The sequence below is a fragment of the Pantherophis guttatus genome, chromosome 3, assembly GCF_059756535.1.
Source record: "Pantherophis guttatus breed Tessera chromosome 3, ASM5975653v1, whole genome shotgun sequence".
NCBI lineage: Eukaryota > Metazoa > Chordata > Lepidosauria > Squamata > Colubridae > Pantherophis > Pantherophis guttatus.
This window is the reverse complement of record NC_142065.1, coordinates 37,793,908-37,818,077: the sequence shown is the minus strand read 5'-3', so window position 1 is coordinate 37,818,077 and position 24,170 is coordinate 37,793,908. Positions and strand designations below refer to the sequence as shown.

The window sequence follows — 24,170 nt, the reverse complement described above, 5'->3', positions numbered from 1 at the left end:
TCTTATTTTAGGCTTATCTTGCAGATATAAAATAGAAGAACTATTTCCTAACAGTGAAAACAATTAACCAGTGGAATGGCTTGCCTTCAGAAGTTGTGGGAGGCTTTTAAGAAGAGACTGGACAGCCATTTGCCTGGAATGGTATAGGGCCGTGATGGCAAACCTATGGCAAGCGTGCCACAGGTGGCACGCGGAGCCGTATCAGTGGGCACACGAGCTCAGTTCCACCAGCTGATTTTCAGGCCTTCTGGGCCCACCGGAAGTCGGCAAACGGGCCATTTCTGGCTTCCGGAAGGCCTCTTGGGGGGGGGAGGCTGTTTTCGCCCTCCTCAGGCTCCAAGAAAGCCTCTGGAGCCTGGGGACGGCAAAAAAAACAGGCATACCGGGGCCACTGTGCCATCGTGTGCCAAAAGCGGGGGAGCCTAGAGGGTCAGGGCGCATTGAATTATGGGTGTGGGCACACGTGCGTGCGACCCCCCCGTGCTCCTCCCACTTTTGGCACGCGATGGCAAAAAGGTTAGCCATCACTGGTATAGGGTTTCCTGCTTGAGCAGGGGGTTGCACTAGAAAACCTCCAAGGGCCCTTCCAAATTTGTTATTCTGTTATTATTCTGTATCTAGTATATTGAGTATACTAGTAATATTAGTAATACTAATAAATAATACATAATATAAACATAAATGCAGAATACAATTATAAATTGTCTAGTATCCCCTAAGCAAGATTCTTCATAATTAATTCATGTTTAAGTCTGTTAGGCTCTAAACTTAAAATATAAGAGTCAAGGGCTTAAGAATACTAATCTCAATATATTACTGTGCTGGAAATAACATAATCCTACTTTTGATTTATATTATATCCAGGCTGTTTCCATTAAGTCAGGCAAGCTATTTGTAAACATAAAACATGAACATGTGGCCTGGCTAGCTCTGATCCTTAATTTTAAATCCAATAATTTCAGCAACTTTTAGATAAAGAATTATTTCTCAGTGTGACATGTAATCTCAGATCAATTACAAAGCCCATACTTTACAAAGCCCTGCAAATTTGGTAGAATTTATTGGTCTTTAGTTAGTTTACAAGAATTATTTGCAAGTGCAGGTGGCTAACATTTACACATCATCTTAAACCCACTGGAGCGAGAATAGTATTGAAGATGCCTTCTCTGGTGCAAAGAGCAGTGATGAGATATATTTTTATGCAAATATTTTTATACATGGAAGGCACAAAACTATTAGATTCTACTCAGAAAAAAAAAGCTATTTTCTATCACAGTTAAACCTCTTGGACTTTTTTTTTCAAAGAGGTAATACCAGAATATGATTTGATGATTTAGTAGCAGTAGCTTCATTTTTAGTTCATCATTGCCTAAGACAGGACATTTAGAATGAATCTGTATCCCTTATAAATCCAAAGAAACATGGTTCAGCAGCATGAATTATAATCTCAATCAACTATCTGTAGACCCAGAAATCACCTTGTAACATACAGTCCACTTTCAAACTTATCATGTATCACTGTAAACTTTTTTCTACTTCATACATCATCTCTACCCCAAAGTGTGATGATACTGTTGATTTGACCAACTTTTGAAAATGTTGCAGATCAGTTCTGAGGCTCCAGCAGCCATCATAAATGTATCCGTAAGAGAACAGTAGTAGCAGAAAAATGATGGTCACACAGATATTTCAAGGTGCCCTTGGACCTGAAACTTTATCACTTGAGCATACTGACATGAAATCACTGAGAAACTTTTACAGAGTTATTGTAGTATATTTATACACATGTGTGCACACACATATATCAGTCTTTCCCAAATGATATTGCCTAATCAAGAAAGCTAAGTAGGGTAATCTCTGGTTAATGTTTGGATGGGAATCTACCTGGAAAGTCCAGGGATGTAGGCTAGTCTGGGAAGTTTAAAAAACAAAAACCTGGAAGGCAGCAGTGGTGAATCCTATTTGTATTGCTGCCAAGAAAAGAATATGGACATGTGGATTTGGCCAATAGGAGCTGAGTTTGATTTGAATTTGGCTTTACTTTACTCTCACTAGTATCCTATTTCTATACTGTGAGCACGTTCATAATCCTTTTAAAAGGGAGAGGACACATCTTTTGAGGTTCAGTTTGGTGTAGTGGCTAAGGCATTAGGCTAGAAACCAAGAGACTGTGAGTTATAGTCCTGCCTTATGTACAAAGCCAGCAGGGTGGCCTTTGGCCTGTCAATTTCTCTCAGCCGCAGGAAGAAGCAATGGCAACCCACTTCCGAAAAACCTTGCCAAGAAAACTGCAGGGTCCAGATAGTCTCCAAGGTCTGAATATAGTTGATTGATAGAACAGAAAATAATAAAGTAACAATTTTTTACAAACACAAAATGAAATTAATATTGGCTTCTGCAGAAATTTCATCTTTTGGAGAAATTTCTTTCAATCTGCAGCTTCTCTTTCTCTCCCTCCCTCCCTCCCCCCACTCTAAAATGTTCATCCACATTTCACATTATCCTGCCCAGAACTGTCTTCTAGTTATTACAACAGGACGGTTGTTTCCTCTTTATAGCAAGACTCAGGCCATTTCTTATCCTCCACTGGGGAAGGGCAGACAATGTAGTAAGGTCATTGAATCCAAGCTCATATCAGTAAAATAAATTTCTTTTCTCTCCTAAATCTAGAAAGCTGCTTCACAGAAATAAATCATATTAGATTTGTCTGCCTGTGTGAAGAGAGCCTCCAAATTATCTCCACATAATTATAAATTATTGTAAAAGAAAGAAAGAAAGAACTGCAATAATGACTTTGAGAATCACAATGCCGCTGCGCTATCATAGGAAGGCTCCTAAGATTCCCATTTAGCTTTCTCTAAGCAAGGCACTTTTCTCTGAGTGATCTCTCTCTCTCTCTCTCTCTCTCTTTCTCCCTACTTCCCCTCTTTCCAGGAATTCCCAGGAAAATGGCTGCTTGATTTGCTTGAGGGTCAACATTTGTTAACACCAGCAGGATACCAAATCTTCTTTCTTTCCATATGTTACAGCCATGCAACTGCTGTAAATATTTGCAAAGCATCTCCTCTTCTCTCTTTTTAGAAATAAATCCCTGGCTTTGAAAAATGTAATTATGAAAGAAACTTGCTTCTTGCTTTGGTCCCCGTTTCTCTCGCCCCCCCCTCACCAAGTTCTACCGTTTTATATTTGCGCTTTGATCTCCACCCTCGCTCTCCAAAGCTTCAGTTCTTTTACTGAAGCCTGCTTGGCCTTTCACTCCAGATACCTCGCCTGGAGACAAATGTGTATCTGCTCCGAGGCAAAGCCTCTTTATCACCATCCTGCCTATCGGCTCCATCACTTTTGGAGACCAGCAACACCTCCACCTCCGAGCCTCGCCGGGATCTGCGCTTTTGTGCCATCTCCGGCTTCCGCAGCGCGGGCCGCCCTCTGCCGCCTCCTGCAAACTTTCGCCGCAGAGCCTGCCGCACACGCGGGAACGCCGGGCCAAGGCCGGCCCCCTTTCTGCTTTCCTGGCGGGCGAGTCGCGCCCCCATTAAGCCACGCCGTTTAGTTAATCGCCTCACTGGCGGGAGTTTCCCCAGCTGGTTAGCAGGAGGCGGACAGCGAGAGGCGCACTGGTGGCGGCGGCGGCGGAGATGGTGGTGGGGGGATTCCCTACTTCCCGCGGGGTCGCCATCCCGAGCCACGCCACGCGCTGCTGCAGTCTCTTACCGAGCGAGCGAGCGAGCGGGAGCGGTCGGGCACTGCCTCTTTTCCTCACCGCCAGCCGGGCCGCTGCAGAACTTGGGCTCCTCGCAAAGCTCCCATCCAGGCGAAAGACGCGGCGGGCTCTCTCGTTCCCTCCTTCTTCCCTCCCTCTGCGGTAGTGCGAACACACCGCGCGCTCCGCCCGCCCGCCCGCTCCCTCCCTCACCCGCTTGCTTTTGGTTTGGCATGTTCCTCACATCCACCGCGTGCAACAGCCCGCCCCGCCCAAGGTCCGGCGAGAAAGCCCCTGGTTGTTGTTGCTGTTTTTTTTTTAAAACCCTAAAGGCTCGTAAGTCTTCGACTTATGACCACCTGCTCTCCGCTGGCCTCCCTGCATGGGGTAAGAGCAAAGCTCTCTCTGTGTGTTATGGGACAGCGCAGCAGGCCAAGATATTTTGTAGCCTGGGTTGGTAGGGGACGCTGGCCAATTTATTTTGGCATTGGGCGGAGATGGGGGAGAAGTCTCACAAGCATTTCTCCTGAGGAAAATAAATAATTGTAAGCCATAAGGTGAGGTAAGTGATAAGGTGAGGCACTTTCAGGACGCTGGAAAGCTGCCTCCTTGTCCTATTGAGTGTAGTCTTCTGTCTCCCAATTGGAGAAAAAAAATCTATGGAGATTCAGAGAATGTAAAGTTGTTGCTGCAGCGCGAAATCCACTGCCTGGAACTGGTTCATGCTTGGGTGGATGAATATATCTTCAATATATAACTACATAAAATAACGACATTTTCCTCCAAATATCTGAGATTAAGAGTCTGACTGCCAGAACTAAGACACTATAGGATTTATTAGTAAGTATGCATATTAGAAATGCAGTTATTCAATTATGCCACTGATTGAGTAGCGTTTAACTCGGGATGGGGAACAAATGTGTTGTTCGATCTTAGTTGTTTTTACATATCACATCACAAGCACCATGCCACAAATGGCCTTTTTGGCAGTTCAGATGTCAATTGCGGCATTAAGTGTCCCCCATAGTTTAAATCACAATCAAATGATGGTAATGATGAGAATAGATTGCAGGTCCTGTCATTCTTGGCCATACTACTATAGCCAGAATTGATTGAAGTGAGAGTTTCAGAATATTTGGAAGGCCAGATACTATCCATATCTGACTAAACGTAAAGACAGTTCATGCCACTTCAATCTTTTGCTTTGTAAATTGCAACCAGATTCCAATAGATTTGTGGCCTGGCTTGTCAATATCAAATGCTTAAACTGGGAGGTTGTAGAAGAAAGACGTTGCCTCAGGGATAATGTGTATAAAATCAACTGGCTATCGGGGGGAAAAATGAAATGAAATTATTTACATATAAAGTACAATATAGACTTCTGCTAGAAATAGGTTCCATTGTTATTGCCTGTATTTTAAAAAGCTTTTTATTTATATACAGGTAGTCCTCGACTTATAACCACAAGTGAGCCCAAAATTTATGTTGCTAAGTAAGAAAGTTGTTAAGTGAATTTTTCCCCATTTCTCGCCAGAGTTGTTAAGTGAATCACTGCAGTTGTTAAGATAGTAGCACAGTTGTTAAGTGAATCTGGTTTTTCCATTGACTTTGCTTGTCAGAAGGTCACAAAAGATGATTACATGACCCCGAGACACTCATAAATATGAGTCAGTTGCCAAGTGTCCAAATTTTGATCATGTGACCATGGGGATGCTGCAATGGTTGTAAGTAGGAAAAGCGGTCATAAGTCATTTTTTTCAATGCCATTCTAACTTTGAATGGTTACTAAAAGAACTGTTGTAAATTGAGGACTACCTGTAATCCCTTTTTTTTTTTAAGGGATAACTCAAGGCTGGGAACGTACCTAATACTCTTTCCTCTCCTATCTTCCCACAATAGCAGCCTTGTGAGATAGGCTGGACTGAGAGAAAGTGACTGGCCCCCCAGCCACCTTTCATGCCTAAAGTGGGACTTCAGCTCACAGTCTCCTGATTTCTAGTCTGGTCCTTAATCTTAACCACTAAACAAAACTGGCTCTATTGAATTTAAGTGTTGCATAAATGTAGAAAAGGAATTTGGATGTTGGGATACAATTCCACATTAGTTTCAACTGAATGGCTCTTCTGCACACATATATACCCCAAAGTATGGAATTTATTTCCTAAACAAAGTAAATAAAATGCTTTCCATAACTTTTAGTATATATACATGGGAATTAAATAGTATTCCTTTTTTTAAAAGTACTTTGGCAATCTTATGTTCTGTGGTTCTATACATACCCTTGACAGTGCATTCAGTCAAACTTAATGGATCTCTTCTGAGTTAACCTAGAAGATTCTTCCCTTGAGTTTACTGCTTCTTTGTGATTGCAGCGGAGAATTATTACTAAAGGACAAAGCAGCAATTCCTGTCCAATTTTGGAAGAATAATGAAGAATATTCTGGAAACTGCACATACAATTTTGCCTGTGTGTCAATCCCTAAGTAGACTAGAAATTTTTGGAGACTGAATGTAAACAAAATGTCTGTAATTGGAACAACAGTTCAGCAGAATAAAACAGAAAATCACCAGCCTAAAATTAAATGCATAAATTATTACAAATCTCTTTTAAAACAATATTTTGATTGTAGCTGTTCAAAGGTCACAAATATTTCTCTTCATTAGGAAAATGGTACAAAAGAAATGGGTAAGAAGGGCGGAAAGGAAGAAGAAAAGACTGTCTTAAGATCTGACATTCAAATTGGACAAGAAAGTTGGCTGAATCCAGAATTCCCCATAGGAATGAGGAATAAAGAAGTAAGTATCATTTCCTTATTTCTGAAATCTGAAGTCCAGCACTTTTGTTCAGGTAACTCACTGGAGAATGATGCAATCCATCAGAATACAGTACCGTAGTCATTTTCTGCATTTAATCCCAAAGCAAAGGGATAAGTGCATATAAATGGTAGCTTGAAATACATCATTCTTATATGAGATGAGAGACTATAATTATCATGCAGCTCCCCAGCAGGACATGCTGACTCATTTCTTTCAAATTGTCCTCTGGATGATTAGATTGCTAATACGCAACTAAACTGACTAGTTAATGGGAGTTATATGAGCAGGTAGGCTGAAATATCCCTGAATCTGTGTCTGGGAGATATGACTGCCTTTTGATAATGTGACAGTGCGTTCCTATCCTTCACATGCAGAGAAATTTATTTTAATGGATTTCTGAAGCTAATTGACAATGCAATAAAAGGAGAAATATAGCTAATCCAATAGGGAGGTTGAGCAGGCTATCAAACCACCTTATTTGACTTGTAGAGTTGCACCAGAAAAGGCTGTTCTAAATTGCCATTGATTCAATAAGATCAGATAACTTAATTGATTGTAGCCAAGGTCTTTCATCTGAATCTACCACATATTTAACAGGAAGAAAATTTAGGCAATACAGTTTTATAATTCATGGGGGAAGGTGGGGTTGAAATTACTTTCTCAGTAATTTCTGAAATATAAAGATCTCTTGCATCTTTTGTAAGTCCATTTTTTCAGTGATATCATAACTTTGAAGGTTGCTGAACAAGTGAATATAACCTAAGGACTACCTGCACTTCTGAGAAAGCAGGTATTAGATTTACCCAGTAATTACTTCATTGCTCATGCTATCTAATTTGATTAACTCCACCAATGTCACTTCTAGCTTCCTGAAGTAGCATAATAGGAAAATTGGGAGCCTTTTTCAAGGCTTAGTAGTTAAGTAGGGAGACCAGAAATATAGCACAAAAGTAGCATTTATTGTTAAGAACTCCCTATAAAGTCACTTCTTAATTTTAAATTCCAATTTATTTTATTTTTATTCATTTTATTCTTCTGCTGAAGACCTGTATTTATACTATTTTTACTGGAGACTAATATTTTTATTATTTCTGCCATGAGAAAAAGGAAGACAAGGCAATGTTCACATTCTGTTTCTCCGACTTCACTCAAGCCTACTAAACAGGTCAAAGTTTATAGAGACCTAAAAAATAAATAGCCGCTTGTCATAAATAACCTACTCTCCTTTACTTTTTTTAAAAATAAAGAAATACTGACTTTATAGCCAGACAATGTCTACTGATGACCCAAACAATATTGTCAATTTTTGAGCTTCTGACCACAGTTAACAACACTCTAAAAGAGACTTATTTAGCTTAACTAATCTTCCAAATACTACTGCTCAATCAATTAAAACAAGCTCATGTAGAGACAACTGTGACTTAAAAGCAGATTGTAGTGGTAGAAAGATGAGTCCTAATTTGGAACCTAAAAGAGAGTGAGGGATAAGCTAAGAGATCTAAGCCTACATCTGGAGGAGCATGCAAAGCAAGTTCCACCCTCCCCTGAAAAATTTGATGAAAGGCAAGCAAACCATAATTGTTACTTACAGCCAAATCTAAATACTTTACAAATCCAAAATAAGAGAGTAAGGAGAGGAAAAATGGGGATCCAAAAGTGCAGCCATTCTCTCAACCTTTAGTCTACACTGAAAGGTGGTTGATTGATTTGTAGAAGATTGAAGATTGAATGACTCCCATCCAGGAGACATTCTAAATGAATCCTTCGATCATTTAAACATCCCACTATTGCTATCCTGGTGTGAATGAAGCCTTTTTAAAGCAAGTTTGATATGTTCACATTGCATGTATTTCACACAGAGGGAATTAGTCCATTAATAAGTCATCTTGGCATTGCTTTTACTTTAAAGCTTAATTGTAGCAACATAAAAGTAGGTAATTCCAAGGACGTTCTACCACCACTGTCCTTGAGAAGAGACAGCTTCAATAAATAATCCGTACCTCCCACAGCAAATCAATTTTCTGAAGAACTGTTAAAGACAAACTTGATTAACTCTTTCAGGACTTTGCCAGATACTGGACAAGTGTATATTATAAAAAGGGCTAGACAATCTTAGGGAATTATTAGCAACAACATGTAAAGTATTAAACCTCTAATACAGCTGATCACCCCAATTGTCCAAGAAAATACTGCCTACTTTGAGAAACAATCTCTGGTTCGTTCTGTATTTCATCATGGAATATAGACATGAAAAAGAAAAACAAAGAGTCCTCAGATGTAGTTTCTACCATATGCTCCTGGATAAAATGGTAAACTATACCCCCCAAAATTGTAAGTAATGGAAATAAAATAGAGATCAGCAGAGGAAGCAAGGTGTAGCCTAAATCTTGGAGAGTTATAAACTGTGGATGGAGTAGCACAGAGTTCTACTTCATCCATGGTCACCCTTAACACACCTAAAAATAGACACAAGCCCCAAATCATCACTTAGGATTACAGTTCACAAAGAAATTCAAATGTGCTAAGGAGAGAACCTGAGGGGAAAAAATCATTATCATCTAGAGGTAAACTATCTTTTATTCTGAGTGGCCAACCTGAAAAGTGTCCCACCCAAATTGCTGCTTACTTCAAAACTGCTGAAGCTTATACAAAAGCAAGGCAGTAGTGATGGAAGACAAATTTCAAACCAGTGCATTTTTTCTAACACTGAAGGAATTTTGAATGATCCCAATCATCCTCACTAATATTAAACACAAATGTTCTAATAATAGAACATGGGGAAGGAGGAAAATAAAATTACTTCCAGGAACTAAATTTCAGTAAATGGGACAAATTCAATTTTCTTCTGGAATACAGTGCCTGGTTTGTTAAAGAAATGCAAATTCCAATTCAATATTACTATTTCAGGTTTAGTTTGGGAGGATTTGGGTCAATCCAATTTGGGTCAATCACCAGGGCCAGAGGTTTACTCTTCTGAGCTTTTGGGCTTATGCTGAAGCCCATCTTCAGGAAACTTTTCTCTACTTGAATATGAGCTTTGGGCTATGCTATGAGTCATATTTATGTGGTGCCTTGTTATATTTATGTGGTGCCTGCTTATGTGGTGTTAATTAATGTGTTGATGGCGACCAACTGGCTGTTGTTTCCTTGTGTTGGCAAGCCCTCAGCTCCTAATTACCTGAGAAGCTTTCCACTATGGCCTCCAGTGTCAGTATCAGAAATCAAATTTATGCTGTATTTTCTTTATCCATTTTTCCATGGAATTAGATCCTGCATTTTACTTTTATTTTATTCATTTGAAAGAGATGGTATATGCATTTTAAACACAATCATATATACATTTTAGAAAATATTTTCTTAAATTCATTTCCTGAATGACCTTGAGCAGGTTATTACCCTTCTACAAATTGAGAATATCAGTTTTTTCCCAATCTAATTTTGCAGGAATGTGACGGGAACTTAACAGGGTCACTGAGGGTTTCTTTCCTGAGAATGCACTATATGTCTCTTAACTTGGGTACTCAAATAAATATTGCCACTCCTATTATATTAATAATGATCTGTTGAACAAGTGTATTCAAACACATGTTTTCAATCTTCACAGCTTGATAAATAAGGCTTTCATTTGCTATTGCTGTTGTTAACTTAATGCAGTGAACATTGCCAAAGGTTTGGATTTAGCCTGAAATGAGATTTGAACTAAGTACTTCTTGGAGTATAGTGTTTATAACTTAGTTACAGCAGCACATCCAATCTCCATGATATCTCCCACTCCATCTGAGTTGTGCTATGTGATACACCTCATGGCATTCACTAGAAACCAGCTGCTGTGTGATCATTGATTTTTCCAAAGAAGATGGCTGATGAATACCAATAGAGTAGTAAGAAGAGGAAAGGGATTATGTAATGAACTGTATAACAGAATCATTTAGAATTGTCCAGAGATGATTGTTTAGAGGTGAGGATATTGTGGACCTGTCCAGCCTCGATCTATTACATGGTCAACTTCCTAATTAGAAAGCAGTGACACTATCTTTTATTCTTTTTATTTTAATAATGGAGCATCTGAATTGCTATTAACTACTTCTCAGAAACAATGTTTTACTGGAAGTTGCACGAGTGGATCATGGTTCTTTTTTATTTTAATTTTTTCCTAAAGCAAACAATTTGTATTCATTCTATCACCCAATTCCAAAGTGATTACTAGATTCTTGCTCCCTTGAATTTTAGGGCTGGAAGGCACCTTGGTGATCTTCTAATCCACTACTTGCCCTGGGCAGGAATCCTCTGATTATCCTAGACAAGTTGTTGCCCAAGTTTTTGTTTGAACACTTTAGCAGTGAAGCACTCACAATTCCAGAAGGCAGTTTATTCTACTCTTAATACTTTCATGATCAAGTAATTCCTCCTTATTTCAAGCTTGAATCTGTCTCTATAAAGCTTAGATTGGGACTTGTTCTACCCTCAGGCACTCTGGAAAATAAATCCACATCTTCTTCTTTGTAGCCATAATCGATATGTGGGCTAGCTAACATGTTTGTGATTAATCTTGTCTATAAGGAAGCATTGTGCTATGATGATTAGAAATATGCATATTATACATATTTTTCCCAATGGGACAACCTTTAGACACGATGGATATACAATTCCCAGAATTCTCCACTTGTATTAAGAAAAATGTGTTGACAACTGCAGTTCCAGCATACTGGGTGATTGTCACGTTTGATAAGTTAGATTTAAACTGCATTATGGTTGGTCACACAGTCAGCCAGATGCTTAAACTGGATTTGGCATTTTCTCCACCTATTAAATCCTTTCAAGGATCTGGGATATGATGGTGGTGGTGGTGATTACATTGACTAGTGTCAACTCTCATTTGGGAATTTGATAGGACTGGTTACAAGTTTGTTTATGTATTACATTTATTAATTTTAAGGAAGTGTTGACTAAATAATCCCCTTATTCACTGATAGTCACAATGTGCTTCATGGCATTGTTCTAGCAAGTTAAAACAGTATATCACTTTGTCCTAAACAAAACAACTAGGAAGTCTGAAGTGTTGGAAAGTACTGGAATATTACACAGCCAATATTGCCACAAACTGAAGGTGACTCTTGGGTTGCATATTCATGGATTAAGAAAATCAATTTTTTTTTCAGTATCTGTTTCTGTTAATATGCATTCAATATGAAGTGTCTTAAGTGGTTAGGAATAGAATAGAAAAAAGAAGATATATATTAGTTTAGCAAATGAATGCTTTTAAAAAAAGATCCACCCTAATTAAATCATACTAAGAGGGCAACTGGATAACTACAATCCATATGTTTTCAGGGATCCATAATAGAATCAGAGACAGCATATGTACCTGTGCTTGGGACAGAGGAGAAAGTAGAAAGAAAAAATAATATAACTCAGAAATAAGTGAAATGGTATACACAACCAAGCTTTGATGGTTCTTCAACCAACCATAGATAAAACATAATTATTTCATAGAACAATTACTGTTTCAAGATCTACCATTGGAGATAAATCTGTAACAAAAAAAATGTTTTGGTGCATGAGTAATTCTTCTCTTTCCAGACTTATTTTGTACTCACAAAGGTCATAATGCTTTGCTGACATTCCTGACAGAACCCCATGACATACTGGTTTATTAATAGTCCTAATTATTGCTATTTATGATTTACTGGAATTACTGCCATCTGTCACCGGCACTAGTGTTTGCCAAGCAATGCTGCACTTGGTTAAATTAGCATACAAACCACATCTAGAATATCAACAAGAAATGGCTCTAAAGTGCATTTATGTGCATAATAAAGTTATCTTGGGATGGGAGGGTAAACTGCAGTCTCTGTTCATGTGATAAGAAAATGTATCTCTTGAGACATTATTATGGATTTGTTGTGGATGCCTTCCAGATTATTGTCCCTTCCAAAATTTCCATTTAGAACAGTCTTTGGTCATGTTCTCTGGGCATTCTGATAGTTGGTGCCAACATATGTGGCGGATGCGAGGTTGTGAAAGAATGCTTAAAGTCTTTGCAAATGCATTGTTTCCTAATTAATTTGCAAACAAGCGATACCAAGTGATAAATGAAGAAAAATAAGGTCCAAAAGATTCCCTTTTATTCCTTTATATCAAAAATAGTAATGCTACATATCTCATGTAGCATTACAATCATATCTTGATTACAGCATCCCATTGGGGAGAGGAATGCATTAGCTTTTCTTCCAGTGCTTACTGTAGATCCAAGTACTGTGTATGTTTGTGTGAGGGGAGGATAATGTAAATTCAAGTTATTTTTAATGGGAAGCATGATACAAATATTTCAAATGAATAAATTATATAGATCAGGCTTCACGCTGTTATGGTTTATAAACAATCATTTATGACACAGTGTTTTATGTGAACTCCTAAAACTGAAATTTATTTCATAAACCATAGGTTCATGTGATGTGTCAATTAGGCTTTAGCTGGGATCTGACAATGAATTGACCCCCAACTATTGTTAGTTCAGAATTCGTTAGGTTGGCCATGCTAGGTAGAGATAATGGGGTTTAACATTTTATAACATCCCTGGATAAGAAACGGGACTTTATAAATTGTAATTCTCTGGTAGAGAATAATTTCACTTCCTCATTAATTAGCTTTTGAAAGCTATTGGATATTATTCTATATGATCATTAGCTGTTAAGCTGTGTTGTTTTTAGAACTAGGCTGCCATATGAATCAAGTTCTTTCTCAAATTATGATTAATGTTTTTTGCAATTAATTGATCTGGAACTTGACTCTTGGTTTGCCCAGACCTGGAATGGAAGGTTATTTTAAAGTTATCCTCACTTCTTCCCCCTGCTTATAGAAACAAATCTAAAGTTGCTACAAAATGGAGCTACATTATATTTGCTATTCGTCTTCTGCTCTCTCAGCTTCTTGGCCATATGAAAGATGTGTGGAAAGGGATACAAAGACAGTGACTTCAACCTCAGTTAGATCACCACAGATAATTTTCATTTTCTGTTTGTTCTGTATACTATTGATTGGGGAGCAGGAAGAGTTGTGCAACACATCTGTGGATTTATCCCCATTGATATTCTGGTTGTCTGGCCTTAGAATCTCACCATGACTGAGCAGGTTACATATACATACATTTTCATATATATAATAGGTAAAGGTAATGGTTCCCCTTGCACATATGTGCTAGTCGTTCCCGACTCTAGGGGCGGTGCTCATCTCCGTTTCAAAGCCAAAGAGCCAGCGCTGTCTGAAGACATCTCCAGCCAGCATGACTAAATGCCAAAGGCACATGGAACACTGTTACCTTCCTACCAATGGTGGTTCCTATTTTTCTACCTGCATTTTTTTATGAGCCTTCGAACTGTTAGGTTGGCAGAAGCTGGGACAAGTAATGGGAGTTCACCCCGTTACGTGGCACTAGGGATTTGAACCACTGATCTGGTGACCTTTTGATCTACAAACTCAGTGTCTTAGCCACTGAGCTACCACGTCCTTCTCTCTCTATATATAATACACAGAGTATATTCTACACGAGAGCCAGTTTAGTTGATAGTTAAAGGTATCAGGTTAGAAACCAACTAATAGTTCTAATTCTCTCTTAAGCACAAGCCAACTTGTTAATGTTGACTCAGTAACCCTAGGAAGAAGGCAGTAGCAAACATGTTGTCAAAAAACACATTGACATGTCCAGGCAGTTGCCAGGAGTCAAGATAAACTCAAAGGCATATTGGAGGAACAGTTTACATCCTATTTCTTCAAAGCTTCAATCATTCAAGTCAGTGAATGCAAAGGTCAAAAGAAATGATGAAGGAAGGTAGCTCCATAAAAGCAAGTCTGCAGTAAACAAGTTCAGAACACAGGATGGTGGTAACAAGTATCCATCTATCTGAGTTTCATAATTCAGTACCATGGAGAGCAATTCTGCAGTCCAATTACAGTATACAGGCAAATAAATTACAATAATCTGGAGCAACTAGACTGCATTCTCACAACATGGCTGCTCTACTCAGTACTCAGTGATGCAGTAGCTGATGATCAAAGGAATCCAAAGGCACTCTAGTTTGATTGGGAGTGCCATCTTGGTTGGAATTCCAGTTAACTTGATGATACTGAGAGATTCTCTTGTTTAGGGTTGTTTTGCACAATTGAATTAAAAATAAAATAAAAACCCATTTGAGAACAGAAATATTTTCTCCTTAAAGTTGATGCCATTAATTTTTAAGAAATAGTGGTTGGAGAGCATGACAGTATTCATCTTTACAAAGAAGTAAAAAAAATAAAAGGGGAAAGCCATGCATAATGATGTGGTCAAAAATAATGTTCAATACTTTCTCCACCTTTTTAAGACAAAAGTTTTTTATTTTTTATATTCAAACAACCAAACATTACACAATCAATTATCATACATCATTTTATCCCCCCCAAACCCCTCCCCTCCCCAATTCCCCCCCGACTTCCCAGAGCAAAAACAGGATATAGCATTTAACAAACATAAGCTAAAATATGCTAACTATTACAAAATTCAAAACTCTCTCACACTTGTTAACCCCCCTTTTAAAAATTATACTTCAACCTTCCTTTTATAACTTCTCTTATCACATTTCACATTTGTAAAAAAAAAACCCATAATCTTATTTTAAACATTTTAAAATCTCTTAGTACTTTAGCAGAACCTTCTCCAAAATATAAGTTTCAAAACTTTCAAAAAGTTATCCATTAAATTTTAAGTTATCCACCTTTAAACTTCAATACTTTAAAACTACCATAAAATTCAGAAGTTATCCAACTTTAATTAAATCTTTAAACATCATGAGACAATCTCCAAAATATAACCAGTCTTTCTTTCTTTCTATATTTTTTCCAATCCTTCTTCAATAATACTTTCTTCTTCAGCATTGTTCCTCCCCCTGCTTTTATTTTCAAAAATTTTTGGGTTTGAAATTGTAAATGGTGTGTCTTTGGAATTCGTTCTCTTCTTGAGATTGTTTCCTTTGAAGCCCCCATTTCGACTCTTCCTGCATTTGTAATCCATCAGTTTGTTCCTTATATATTGATTCTGTCTGTAGAGCCAAAACTTGTCAAAATATTTATCAACCTGCAGTAAAGAGTCTTCTTGCTGTTTATCAATTAATTGAATGGAAGCCTCTTCCAGAACCTCTGTCCTCAGCACAACAATCTCCAGTCCAGCCCCAACAATGTCTTTTTAAACAGAGTTAACATACAATACTTGCATTTTTAGTCTCCTGGATTAACTCTGCCAGCATCCAAAATCCAAAGTCCAAATTCTTTATAATCTTTCCAATTGCTTTGCTGGTGTGGTCGCAACGCTTCGGTCTGCTTTAAGCAGACTCGTCCCGGCTCCGGAGCTCTTAAAGGGCTTTCAGGGAGCTCTCACCCTACAAACCCCAGGCTTAAAAAAAAAAGCCTGGGGGTCTAGGGGAGCTCTACCCAGACCCTTCTGCTCTTCTCTCCCCCTTTTCATTGTGGGAGAGTTTTTAAGCTGCTAGACAGCTGATTTTCGCTGTTCTAGCAGCTATACGGAGTCACGGGGCTGGAGCTCCTAAAAGGAGCTCCGTCGGCGTTTCGCGGAGCCACCCAGATTGCCCTTGTAAAGAATTTCCATTTAAAGCATTTTAGTTGTTGTCATTATAACCTAAAGCTACCTTAAGTTCTGTTTCTACAATAGCCCATGTAAAACTTGTGGGAAGCAGCATTAGCATCATCTTGCCACACTCTTTAAAATTCTTATTTAGAGGCATACTGCCTTCAATGTTGCAATACAGCCGTCATTACTAGATTCCATTGGCAGTTTAGCAATAGCGATAGCACTTAGACTTACATACTGCTTTATAGTGTTTTACAGCCGTCTCTAAGCAGTTTTACAGAGTCACCATATTGTCCCCAACAATCTGGCTCCTCATTTTACCCACCTGGGAAGGATGGAAGGCTGAGTCAACCTTGAGCCTGGTGGGATTTGAACTGCCAAATTGCAGGCAGCCAGTAGTCAGCAGAAGTGTCCTGCAGTACTGCAGTCTAGCCACTGCGCCACTGAGGTTTAGGTATCTGTACAAATAAATACCTCTGTGTTTGAAGGAAGTTTCTTTTAGATGACCACACATTAGGTTTAAATATCTTTTGACCAACAAAGTTTTTGCCTCTCAGCCCCAGCGTTCATTTGATTCTTTTAAAAAAATCTTATAATAGCTTACAATGTACTGCCAAATACATCTTTAACTGAGGTTGCATGATGATATGGGTTCGAAACAATCATTTGCTGGCCCAAGCTTCTTTTAAATGGAGCATTTCTGTTTAGTAGAATTCAAGAAATGTCAGAATATGTGGAGTGTGCTGTCCGGAGGTTTCGGTAATGGATGGAATTTTAATAAAAAATCAGTAATGTATGGCATTTCAATACAAAAAAAATACTTTCAGATTGGGTCTAAATGAAATGTCTGCCCTACATTAGTCTTTAGTAAAAGAGCAGAGATATCTCAGTATAACTCCACACAAACAATATCTTCACTCAGGTTTGCTTTTATTATGTTACAGGGAGTAATGGATAGGTAGCATAACATCTGTTATGGGAAATGACTGTAGAAGGGTATTGATGTGCTTGAATATTGGTGTTGGAGAAGATTCTTGGTAATATTATGGATAGCCAAGAAAACAATCAGATGTATCATAGAACAAATCAGTCCAGGGTCCTTACTTAAGACACACAAATTACTAAACTCAAATCATCCTATTTCAGAGGATGTGAAAATCTAGCTCTCTGGAGGAGGCTCTAATGCTGGAGAAGTTAGAAGGAAAAAAAGACAACCAGTTGCAAGGTGGATGGATTCCATTACAGCTATGATAGATGCATCATTGGAAGAGCTGAAGGACCAAACTGGGGACAGATTACCATGGAGAAAATCTGTTTCTGTGGTTGCTAAGAGTTGACACCAATTTGACAGCCCTTAATTTAACAACAGAACAACACATATTTTGATAAGAATGGCTACTCACCAGTAATCTGATATCAGTATCTGGATCACAACTTGAGCTGTAAGTAAGCATAAATACAAATATTATATATATATATATTAAAAATAGCATTTACTTTCTTATGCCAAATAGTCAAAACACATGCATGCAATTAAGTAACAAGAATTCGTGGAAAAATCCGTAACATTAAAAACATGATTTCCAGAGAAGTAGTAATTTTAGTTTATTATATAATGGTGCACATTATAAAATATTTCTACTTTTAGATTTAAATTAGACTTCTAATTTAATTGTGACCTGCCAATTCAAAAGGTATCTTGAAAATAAATATAATAATTCTGTCATTCTTCTCAAGCAAACATTTATGAGGAGCAGGCGTCTAATTTTATTGCTATAAAAGTGCAAATAACATATTCTCCAGACCCATTATTATTCCTTTTTCAGTTTTGAATAAATCAAAATCTATGATGCAATTGCTCTTTTCTTAAAATAGTCATTTTAGTGCAGGAACTTGAAGGGAATTTCTTTAGATCATATAATGAGATCTCGTATAGGCTGATGTTTATACACAAGCAAGAAAATTATATTACGACCAATAAATGCTTTTTTACAGTACAGGATGGAAATAACAATATATTAAATCTGTGATGATTCAGTGTGTTTTATGTATCTTGTGGACTGGCTTTAATCAATACACCATTATTCTTAATTTTATTGATTTAAAATTGTTTCTACTTTTCTCTACTCCTAATGGCTCATAGCCAATCCTTTGGCAATATCCTTAAGAATGAGCCACCCATCTTTTATCGTTTTATACTTGCTTGTACAGATTTATTTATTATTTTCTTTTTGTTCCCCTTGGCTCTTTCTGTGTTGCACATGATGATTTTGCTACTGTCTTCTTTAAAGAATTACTGTTTCTGCGACTAATCTTAGAAAATTGTAGACTTAGTTTTATGAGATTCTGAAGACCTATCCTTTGGAGCAGATCCTCTACTTGATCGCTGAACAAAAACTCAGGAAAAGCCTTCTTCCTTGAAAATGTATGTCCTCCACATCTATATTGTGTTCTTGAATGTGAACTTCTGCCAGATATAAAGGCTAGCATCATGTTCATCCACCTGCCATTCACATAGACAAGATATTAATGTAAGTTCTTTTTGGGGTCTTTACTACATATATTAGCTATATGAATGGCTGTGATGCCATAGATTGTAGGCCATTAAAGTGAAAACTACCATAAACCCAAATGGAGTATTAATTGGTACTTCAACAAGACCTAATATGCAGTCCAGTATTTTAAATACCATTCAGAGAAACAACCTTCTATTGTCTAAAGAATTCTACAATCTTAGAACTAGCTTGCGATAGCAATATGCAATTAATTCATATGCTGACATGCTTGAATAAATATGATTACACATTTCAATCTAACACTGCTTACAAATGAGCTCTAATTTCTTTTATTTATTTATTTATTGAATTTATTGGCGTCCCATTTTACCATAGGGTAACGTATTAAAAAGATGGTTAAAACTATACAACATCTATAAGCAATATAAACACAATACTGTAAAAATGTAAATACTCCACCCTAACTAAAAATGAGAAGGGAGACAGTAGGGTGAGCAAGGGGAGGGGGAATCTGACAGATTCACAAAATATCTGTGCACTCCATCAATATTGTCTTCTTTCTAGTTTGCCCAAATTTCTGTACTGGCATTTAGCACAGCTATTCCAGGCAGAGAAAGAAGGAGAGGAAAAAATATTGAAAGAAAGCCTAATTAGGTTTGAATGAAAATGCATAACAAGTCTTTTAAGGACTGAAAGAAGAAGCGAAGCTGCTGACACAGATTTTTTCCAGGTTACTCAAAGGCAAACTAATTCATAAACTGCAGGAAACTATCTGGGTCAGTTTTTTTTAAAAAATAATCTAATGCAGCAAAGAAGAAAGTAAAGTGTTTTCCATGTGACTTTGGTGGATAGACATGAATTAGTCCTATAAACTTGGAAGCAGTCAGAAACTATAGAATTGGAGAGGATGCTTCTATTTATTTATTTATTTATTTATTTATTTATTTATTTATTTATTTATTTATTTATTTATTTATTTATTTATTTATTTATTTATTGGTTCGATTTATATATGCCGTCCTTCTCAGGAGACTCAGGGCGGCTTACAATGCGTTAAGCAATAGCCTTCATACTTTTGTATATACCTGCTTAGTAGGGCTTTCGGACCCCCCTAAGTGGTGTTCTTTTTTATACAAAGTCAGCTTATTGCCCCCACAAACCGGGTCCTCATTTTACCTACATCGAAAGGATGGAAGGCTGAGTCAACCTTGAGCCTGGTGAGATTTGAATTTGCAGTAATTGCAGGCAACTGGTATTACTTAACAGTGCTTTAGTCTGCTGTGCCACCAAGGCTCTCTACTTCATCACTGCTTTCATTCCCCAGTCCTATAAAAGCAGTCTGAAAATATCTTCACTTCAGCCAACTTAGAAACCTTGAATAGAAGAACCAAAAGCATGCCTTTCTCCTGAACTAACACAAGTCCTGTGGTAGAACAGCAATAACACACACAAATCACATCCCTGTGCCATATTAAGAGGAAGGAAAATATATTATTACTCTTCCTCCCACAGCCTGTATATCATGTTGAGTTCATTTGTCTGGTTACCTGCAAAAATTCATAACCTTATAAGGTGGGAGTTAAAAAAATAAACAAGGGACCTTTCCACTTGAAAAGTCACTCAGACCTCTGCAACCTAGGAGCTTAGAAATGGAGTAAGACAAAAGAAATTGGCCCAGAAACTCCAGAGAAGCCATAGCACTTCAGAAAACAAACTAGCTTCACAGTGATTTGAAATCCATTAATCCTAAAACAGGAATAAATCATCCCAGTTCCCTAGCAGGAGAAATAGGAACACAGGAGCATGGAGCCAATCCTGGAGGTGTTTCTAGTTCAATAATATGTAATAAAGAGAGAAGAAATCAGGGTAAAGTCAGGATTCTTTCCATGGTGCTAAAGGTAAAGCTAGTTTTTCCTTAAAAAAACTTAAAAAAAACAAAGATGCCCTGGCTCAGTGGCTAAGATGCTGCAGTTCAGCGGTTCGAACCACTAATGCTGCATAAAGGGGTGAGCTTCCATTACTTGTCCCAGCTTCTGCCAACCTAGCAGTTCGAAAGCACGTAAAAAATGCAAGTAGAAAAAATAGGGACCACCTTTGGTGGGAAGGTAACAGCGTTCCGTTTGCCTTTGGCATTTAGTCATGCTGGCCACATGACCATGGAGACGTCTTTGGAACTACTAGGTGAGCAGGACGTGGGGCAAACAGGAGCTCACCCTGTTGCATGAAGCTCAAACCCAGCTGTCAGCTTTCTAACTGAAAAGCTCAGTGTCTTTAACCGCTGAGCCATTGTGCCCCTTTCTGGTGCTTAGAATTATTTAAATGCCTATGGGTATGTCATATCTTAATTGAGACTCAGTCCAGTGCTCTTAATCTATAGTTCCCTTTATTTTATATATTGGCTAGCCAAATGCTAACATTTTGGGTAGCAAAACAGCCTTACATTTCTCAGTAAAGTAAAAGAAATGCAAATGAATGCAAATCACTGTTTCTCCTTCCACATTAGATGTGCACACACAGAGAGAGAGACACCTCTGTGTATGTGTGTGTGCACGTATCCCCTGGATTCAATGCATTTTTTTTAATTTCCTGAATATTTAACTGCAGAAAAAAAAGGCCATTTTTATCTGTAAAGGAAAGTTGGTTCATACAGTGGATTTTTTTTTAAAAAAATTGCAATTCTAAGCATATAAATTGGCCATTAAGTAAATAACTTAAATATTTAAGTAAATAAGTAAATAATCCCAAGCATCTTTTCTTCCCTCCTTCACATCATCAACTGCAATATGACCTCAACTGTAGCTTCAGAAATGTGCTTGATCAGCGTGGCAGCCTGTCCTGAAACGAATCTGCCAAAGAAGATCATATACAGGCCTGCTCAGCCTGCTGATTTATCTATTATTAATTTCACTGCATAATCCCTAATCCACAGCAGTTCTATTTCATCAATCACTAGAATGTCTGCTCCCTTATTAATTCAGGCTGTACCCTAGAGAGATCAGTATTGTTATTAAATACACAGGAAATGCTATTCCAAACTGCCATACCTTCCATCAATTCTATAGGAATAAAATATGAACCATTTGTGAAAATAATATGTGAAAGAAGGCAAAAGGGTTAGATGAAATGATTCATTGGTTCAGCTTGAAATGGCATGCACGCTTTTGCAAGGATAAGCCAGCTTGAACTCAGTGGGACTTACTTCTGAGTAAATAGGAAAATTAGGCATTTAAGCTTTTAGTAACACATGACTTGGCACCTGATAACTTCATAGGATTAAAAACAAACAAGGACAGTGTTATTTCAGATTATTGAAAGAGATGCATTTCTCTATGCCTTGTACCAGTGATTCACATTTTATTTCTTGGCAAGGCAGGAAACAGCAAATCTTATCTATGTGCCAACTTGCTAACAAAGATTAACATGTGCTAAAAGCTAACAAGCTCATACAATATTTTGAATCCATATAGCACTCCAGAGATTAGCCCAAGCTGTCAGCAGAGATCCCTGGAGTCTGTGCATAACTGCTGTGTGGCTTGATGCTATGAGTGCAATGTACCCAAGATCCAAATAAATTCTGATACAAAGGTTAACTCAGAGGACAAAAGCAAGAAGGTCTGGCATAAGGGGAACAGAAGAATGTGCAGCCCCAAAGTAATTATGATTCCTGGAAGGTAGGTTTATCCTAGCCAGATATGGGGGTTTGAGTTTACTTTTTTCTATCTTCTTATAGTATTTCCTGTATAGCAAATTCCAAAATTGTTCTGAATAACTGAAGCATTTCAGGCCACTGCAAGTAAATGAAGAGCTAATCATTAGGAGACGCTGGATCATTATAGCTTCTGTTTAGGTTCAGAGAAGTAATTGAAGTGAGAAACCTGTATCTTTAAATTGAATTTGGTCTTCTTAGTTCATAACTGTGAAGTATTCTCAAGCAGGTTTTAATGGTTCAATAGGCCACAACAAAAGTAAAATCTATAACATCTGTCTGTCTGTCTATCTATCTATCATCTATTTTCAAATTTATGTAACTGCTCATCTCACAAAACTACAGAGCTAAAAATATTAATAAATACCAACAGTTAGTATTATTATTTAAAAAGCATTAAAACTGTAAAAATCCAGCTAAAGGAATAATGGGTAAATGGATATTAATAATAATAGAGCCACATCTCTAGTTCACCAGGAGCTTGGGTTTCCCATGTAGACTGTTCATTTGTTTGTGCTTTTTTCCCCTCCTCTTTTCTTTTTCTGTTTTTTATCATACTTTTCTGTTTAAGAATTATTTGGTTTAATTTTGTTATTCTAGTGTTATCTGGTATTGCTTATATTTTTTGTATTTTGTATTCTTCCAAAATTATTGTTTAAATTAAGATTCTTCTAAAATTCTTAAAAAAAAGTTTAAAAAGGAGATGACTGAGTGATGAGTGATGCACAGATGGCACAGCCTCATTTTACATTACATGATGGACAACAATGATGGCATTATGGAGCACACATATGATAGAGCAAGTCATTCTGCAATGGAATAGTAGGGGAATATATTGGGGGGGGGACTGCCTTTTTTTGCCTTAAGTAATAACAATAAAGTCATTATAAACATACAAACACACACACAATTCTTCACATGTCTGCCTCTTTCTTATACAATAGGGAGTGGCTACAGATTGACACACAAATCCTTTCCATCTTCTCCTTATCCCATAACCCTTTATGTGATGTCCCGCTGCCTGGAGGCCGTACGGGTCTGGATGGGGAGAAATAGGCTCAGACTCAACCCTCCAAGACCGAGTGGCTGTGGCTTCCGGTGTCCCGGTATAGTCAGCTGACACCATCGCTATCTATAGGGGGTGAATCTTTAGCCCCCACAGAGAGGGCTTGCAATCTGGGCGTCCTCCTGGATGCACGGCTGTCTTTAGAAGAGCATATGACAGCCGTGGCCAGGGGGGCCTTCTATCAGGTTCGCCTGATTCGCCAGTTGCATCCCTTTCTGGACCGGGACACCTTGCGCACAGTCACTCATGCCCTTGTTACCTCTCGGCTAGACTACTGTAATGCTCTCTACATGGGGCTCCCCCTGAAGAGCACTCAGAGGCTCCAACTGGTCCAGAATGCGGCCGCGTGAGTGATTATGGATGCAACCCATTGCACTCATGTAACACCTCTTCTGTGCAAGCTGCACTGGCTCCCAGTGGTCTTCCGGGTGCGATTCAAGGTGTTGGTTACCACCTTTAAAGCGCTCCATGGCTCAGGACCTGGGTACTTACGAGACCGCCTTCTGCCACCGATAGCCTCCCACCGACCAGTTCACTCCCACAGAGAGGGATCCTCAGGGTGCCGTCGGCCAAATTATGTCGGCTGGCGACACCCAGGGGGAGGGCCTTCTCTGTGGGAGCCCCTGCCCTTTGGAACGAACTGCCCCTGGAAATACGCACAATCTCTGACCTCCGAGTTTTTCGCTGTGCCCTCAAGACCCTGCTCTTCCGACAGGCAGGGCTATCTTTGTAATGGAGTTTTA

At 38.3% G+C, this 24,170-nt stretch overlaps 1 protein-coding gene across 3 annotated transcripts in view; it reads right to left on the bottom strand.

Moving 5' to 3' along the window:
- SYT2 (synaptotagmin 2) overlaps positions 1 to 24,170 on the bottom strand; it is a 130,127-nt gene that overhangs the window by 56,961 nt on the left and 48,996 nt on the right. For 2 of the 3 annotated variants that reach the window (XM_087889325.1, XM_087889326.1), the window contains exon 2: positions 17,543 to 17,579. The gene's annotated coding sequence lies outside the window, so the exon portion shown is untranslated. Of the gene's footprint in view, positions 1 to 3,714; positions 3,856 to 17,542; positions 17,580 to 24,170 lie in introns of those variants that run through there. The other variant, XM_034414221.3, reaches the window with a different exon arrangement.